The sequence below is a fragment of the Amblyomma maculatum genome, chromosome 3 (assembly GCF_055883805.1).
Source record: "Amblyomma maculatum isolate TAMU_Amacu chromosome 3, ASM5588380v1, whole genome shotgun sequence".
NCBI lineage: Eukaryota > Metazoa > Arthropoda > Arachnida > Ixodida > Ixodidae > Amblyomma > Amblyomma maculatum.
In genome coordinates this window covers 69,751,907-69,758,059 of record NC_139346.1, presented here as the reverse complement: position 1 = coordinate 69,758,059, position 6,153 = coordinate 69,751,907, and the positions used below count along the sequence as shown (strand labels likewise).

Below are 6,153 nucleotides of genomic sequence, written 5' to 3'. Positions count from 1 at the left end.
CCATCATTGTATTACCAATATTGGTTTAATACCAGCTATTCCATTGATGGCCCATTGTCAATGCCAATATCATACCAATGGTTAGCCATTGCAGGTGCACTGGCTACTCCATTCATGCCGCATATTGTCGATACCAGTATTAATCCAATGGTTTATGGGTACACCGGCTACTCCATTCATGTGCCATTGATGATGTCAAGATTACACATTTTGTGGCACTGCCTGTGCAGGCCATAAAATGCAGCCTTTTTCATTCTAGCCATATTCGTGACAGCACATCGAACTTGCTGGGACAATAATGGCCTTTCAAATAGGAGTGGCCATATAAATTCAAATTGTCGCTCATGAGCAACCAGTAGATATTCACAAAACAAGGGCATGGTTCACAAAAAGATAATATTTATTGCAATTGTTACTATAGACGGCAGTTGTTACTAGCCAGCGCTGAGGGCACACACAGCAGCAGTTAGCGGGGCAGTGGCAGGGTTGGTCAGGGCAGGGAGGGCTCTCGGGAAGTGGAAGGGGCCAGGGAGCTGGAGGGCACACTCATAGGCGTAGTGAGGGGGCTGACCCTGCAATTGCATTCACAGGTTGCATGCCTGGTTCGCCAGGGGAGGTTTCAGCATAACGCCTTTTTCTTCCACCCCCCCCCCCCCTGTCACAGGAACCAGGCAGCCACCTGCGAATAAATGCGTGTGCCTCCAAATCGTCCACCCCAACTTTTTCGCAAATGGCACCTGCACAAAAACAATGAGGAAACAAAATTTACAACACTATTACGAGGCATATAAAATCACGCGCATTATGTTAGGAAGATGTAGAAAATTCCAGGATTCACGTACCGAAATTTATGTTCAATGAGAAACACAATACTGATGAGTTCCAGATTAGTTTCAGCTGCCTTGGGTTTATTAGGATGAAAGACGCACATACATTTCATAGCATGTGCCCTGTTGCATTTTGATCGCCTCCACAGCAATACGGCTGAGACAGCCAGTGTTTCATCCCACACTAGGAATTAGTGCTTGATTGTCGGCTGTCTCTGCATATGACTGGCGCGCTAGTTTTTTGCTGCTCCTACGCTTTCTGCGATGTGCAAACAGTTTATACTAAATATCGTTACCAAGAGAATGTTCGGCGACCATTTGTATTTTTTTAAATGGCTAGATATAATATACACAAGCGATCTAAGCCCACGACTGCTGCACTGACCGCTGGTTAGCTGATATACGCTTTTGACTAGTTTTGTGGGTATTTCACTTAAACGCGAGCTCACTTAAACGGGTAGCTCACAGGTGCATCATTTTTACACATATACTGCTTGTCCAAGCAAATTTGATCCAAGGGATAAAAAAAAAAAACATTTCGGAGGCAGGCAAAGAAAACCAGATATATATTGCTGGAAGCTACCTTGAGCGCCACAGAAAAGGTTTTGTTTGGAATCCTTATTGACATTATTTACCTAAATTACTGATTAATGACTTACACAATAAATGGTGTTGCTACTTTCAAGAGTACCGGCACAATCCACGTTTGATTATTTGTGATAAAGAACCCTCACGTCTGCATTTTGAACGCCAGATACAATAGGAAACCACGTAAATACAGAAATCTGATTCCCGGACAATACAATTGAGGACTTGGCTTGGCTCGACAGCCCTTTGTAGCGTTAGACCTACAAGTTGCCTATGGTTTCTTCGTCCGCGCCAGCACATCGTCCAACAAGACTGTATTTGTATTTTACAGCTGAAAAATACTGTTAAACTCATTTATATCCTTACCGCTTTGTAGTCATTATCCGCATTGCAAAGTTCGGCGCGCTCATTGTAACTCGAGCCTTCATGGGCGCCAAAGGGCCGACGCGAAGCAACCATCGCCAGCATATCACCCTTACTCATGCATGGGGCTAGCAATCATAGCGGCAGGTTGTTTTGTCCGCTCAAAATCATGTTGTGAGCAGCACAGTTGAGGTGCGCGAATGGGCTGGTAACGGTTTCGGTATCTACATAACCCGGAATTTATCTGCAGCTGGAAAAAAAGGTACACATGAGGTTTCTAACCGCAAAAATTGAAACAGCGGTTTCCGAACGTGCTCACCGACTGTGTAAGTCCTATTTATTGCCTAATATTTAGTACTTGAAGCGAATAACCTCACTTCCCCACGTACAAAATAAAAATTTTCTGCGCTGTCCTAAGTGGCTGCCAGCAATGCACCGCCGGTTTCCATCGTCTGTTTCTAATGGTTTATTTATAACCCTTGGCTCAAGCTATGGGGCGCAGCAGGTGTAATGTAGCTTGAATAAAACCTGCAAGAGATCATATATATGGGTAGATTTGTAAGGTTTACAGATTTCACTTACAAATTCTACAGGAATCGCGTCACTGCGGCCTTCCTTTAAAATTGACACGTAATAGCGCTATATTCGTGGCTAAAATAAAGTGCTCAACGCATTAATTCAGCTTAGCAAATGCAGCTGTAACAGAAAGTGAGGGCTGGCGACACCTAAGGTGTGCCTAGCTTTCAAATTTTCTTAGATGGCACAACCGTTCGCAATATGGAATATTAAAAAAAGCCATTGATATTGGCTTTCTCACAGCGTATTATGGGTGCCTTAGATAAGAAACATAATCGAGGTCCCATGGCCATCTTTCGTTTCCAATGAAATTCTTATATGCGGTGGGCAAATATCTAGACAGAAAAGAATTAACCTTAGTTTTTCAAGATACGCGTAGTTTCCTCGAAAAAAACAATTGTATGGTGTATCTCTAGAGGTAGAAAACGCTGTTTTTGCCATTTCAAAATGTTGCAAGTTTGGATACCATGATTTTGTCATGTGCTCTTTTTTACTCACTAAATATATGCAGGTTTTATATTTACAAACACTATTAGAAACCTATTTTCTTTTTGCAGTTGTGTTATTAAAAAATCGCAAACTTTTCTTCAGGAGCGATACGCTGCAAAAATATTCATTTTTAACCTTATGTACTGGCATATGATGCATTAGGTTGGTTGCACTAAATATGTTTTCACTCCCTGACGCATGTTCTTAATTCCAGGCAGTATCTGGAGCTCCAGACCACTAGGTGTGTTCTCCACAACGCATCAAAATTGCTCAGAATTCGAAAACAGCAGTAAAGGGCAAATTTGCTGCAATTAAAAAAAGATCATCTTCGATTTTCATTCAAATCCCTCTCAAAAATCTTCAGTACCTCAAAAATATTACGGACTAAAAAGTGTTGCGTTATACTGTTTAAAAATATAAAAATACAACATTAAATATTAAACCGAGTGCTCGTGCTGATAATGGCCAAAATCAACCTGCATTCTTGCAAGATCCAATATTATCTTGGCACAGAAACTATTTCTCTACATTATCTAGGTTCCATTCTTTATTTCTGAAAAAAATTGAAGCTCTAGATTTGTGTGTGTATCTGCATATTATTTTGAAATTGGACAAAAGTAAGAAAATGGTAAAATAAGGAAAACTGATTAGAATTGAAGAAACGGCCGCAACATCAATTTTTATCAAAATCTGTGGAAACAATGCAAAGTACTTTGTTAATTTGAGTCAGTAAATATATACCGAATTCTGATAATGTAATATTAGATATATAAAAATGCTTGTTTTTGTTCTATAGACGTGCTTATATGGCTCCCCCTTATGGAATAGGCATCAAAACTTCAATTTAGTATTTGCTGAATTTAGTTACATTAACCTTAAGTAAAATTTAAAACATTGTGAGCGCTTATACACCGTTTTTCTGCTTCTGGGACAAATACTTAATATAGCTTAAAATGGTATTAATTCACTATTTCTGTCAATTTCATGGCAGAACGCAAGTGAAGGCTGAACTTTTTCTCTGTCCTGCATTCTTTTTTATTGCTAGGTGCAATAGTATTCAATCTAGGTTATTAATATATTATTCCATTTGTCAGCTTTGACCACCACTAACAATACTATATTTTTGAAGATGATTTTTTAATGTGTAATTTTTATAATTACAATCATAAGCAAATCGCTTTCCAGCATAATACTTTTGGTGGCGTTGCAGAGAACACACATAGCAGCTTAGAGCTCCAAATTCTGCCTTAAATTAACAATATGACCTGCGTAATAAACACAGAATATTTTAGTGCAAACAACGCAACGCGCCACGCCAGTATGTAAGGTTGAACATTAACATTTTTGTAGCGCGTTGTTCTTGAAGCAAAGTTAGCGATTTTTTACTAAATCAACTGCATCAATGAAACACACTTTTAATACTTCTTATACAAGTAAACGTTACCCAAATGCGGTGAGTAAAAAACAGTGGATGACAAAATTTTACGCAACCAGCCGGCCTCCAAACGTGCAACTTTTTGAAACGACAAAAACGGCGTTTTCCAGCTTTAGTGATAGGCGTTTTTTTTTTCGAGAATACTACGCCACACCTGGCAAACCTAAGGGTCATTCCTTCGTGTCGAGACATTAGCCCACGACATATGAAAATTTAATTAAAAAAAATGATCATGGCACCACGATTACTGTTCCTGTCCGAAGACATCCATATTTGTTTTCATTTCGTCTCTTCAACAGGCTGGTTTAGCCATTGCGGTGAATAAAAATATCATCGCATATATTAAAGATTTTCGCGCTATATGTTATACCTAAAGCTACCTATATTGTCACAACTGTCATACATTATTTGTAGCTGAAACATCACAAAAGGGATTCGATTGCAAATTGTTCGCTAGTTAAATAGACGTACGAGATGACACACGTATACTTTGTGGAATACAATTTAGGAAAGAGCAGATACAAACTACAGGCGAATAATGCTATGATATGGAGCATATGTATTACTCCGGTTAACAGTAAAAAAATCAACTTTTAACATATTAATATAATCCGCAAACTATTGCATGCTCACATAGGAACACAATGAGCTCATCCACGCATCTAATGTCTATGGGCATTAGATGTGTGGATGACTTCGTTTTATTCCAATTCGTGCGTCACTCAAAATAATTGAACGAGAAAAAAAGTTAATGTTTACACAATTTTCAGTGAGTATACCACAAAATATACTAAAGTGCTTCATATATGTCACATCACCTAGCAAGTGAAATGAGATAACAGAAGTAATCAGACTCTAACCCTGATCAGCATTTCGCTTTTGCTCCATCTTTGTAAGTTTTTAGGCAGGCTTTTCCACTGATTATCATCTTCTTTATACCCCTGCCACCCACAAGACACAAATCTTCTGGGGGTACCGAACTGTTGGTTTTCGCACCAGTGATACAACTTAATCGATCCATTTATACGTAGAAAACACTCTCGATGCGCACCTAAAAAAAATGAAAGCATGTATGTGTAGGCGAAATCATTCACCGGCGATTTAATAATATGATTTGAACAATAAAATCAAAGGATCACACTCGAAGTAACAAAAAAGTGGTGGAGAGATAGGAATTGAAGCAATGAAAGGCGGTTGCTTTCTGCAAAAAGCCAATAGCAAGAGGTCCACCGTCTCTAAGAATAGGCAATAAAAATAAGGCATATTTAAAGGTGCATGCAGCAGTTACAGTGATGCAGTGCTACCGTTTTTTAGGCAGGCTTTTCCGCTGATTTTCTTCTTCTTTATTGCCCTTCCAACCACAGGACACATATCTACTGGGGGTTGTCGGTTTTCGCACCAGTGATACAACTCAATCGATCCATTTCTACGTAGAAAACGCTCCCGATGCGCATCTAAAAAAATGAAAGCATGTATGTGCAGGCTAAATCATTCACACATGATAAAAAAAAAATGTTTTGAACAATGAAATCAAATGATCACACCCAGAGCAACAAGAAAGTGGTGGAGAGATAGAAATTGAAGCAATGAAAGACGGTTGCTTACCGAACAAAGCCTATAGCAAGAGGCCCTGCGTCTATAAGAATAGAAAATAAATTAAGGCACGTTTATAGGTGCATGCAGCAGTTAAAGTGATGCAGTGTTACCTTTCTGTTTCACTGCAGTGATTGGTATAAATATTACAGCAATTGCTAGGCATCTCAGGTAACCCCATTGAAAACTTCATCCAAGGTGCCGAGGAGCAGTGGCGTGTTATTTGCAGCTGTTAACGGAAAGACAGGCTATCCTATGAGTGCATGAGCATTTCCTCCTTTT

The 6,153-nt window shown here is 39.3% G+C and overlaps 1 long non-coding RNA gene across 1 annotated transcript; it reads right to left on the bottom strand.

Moving 5' to 3' along the window:
- Nucleotides 1-382: 382 nt before the first annotated feature.
- On the bottom strand, nucleotides 383-5,720 carry LOC146194939 (uncharacterized). The gene is made up of 2 exons (XR_014705509.1): nucleotides 5,583-5,720; nucleotides 383-737 (listed from the first exon to the last, which is right to left on the bottom strand). It is a non-coding gene; the product is annotated as an uncharacterized LOC146194939 (long non-coding RNA).
- Between the last annotated feature and the right edge of the window lie 433 nt (nucleotides 5,721-6,153).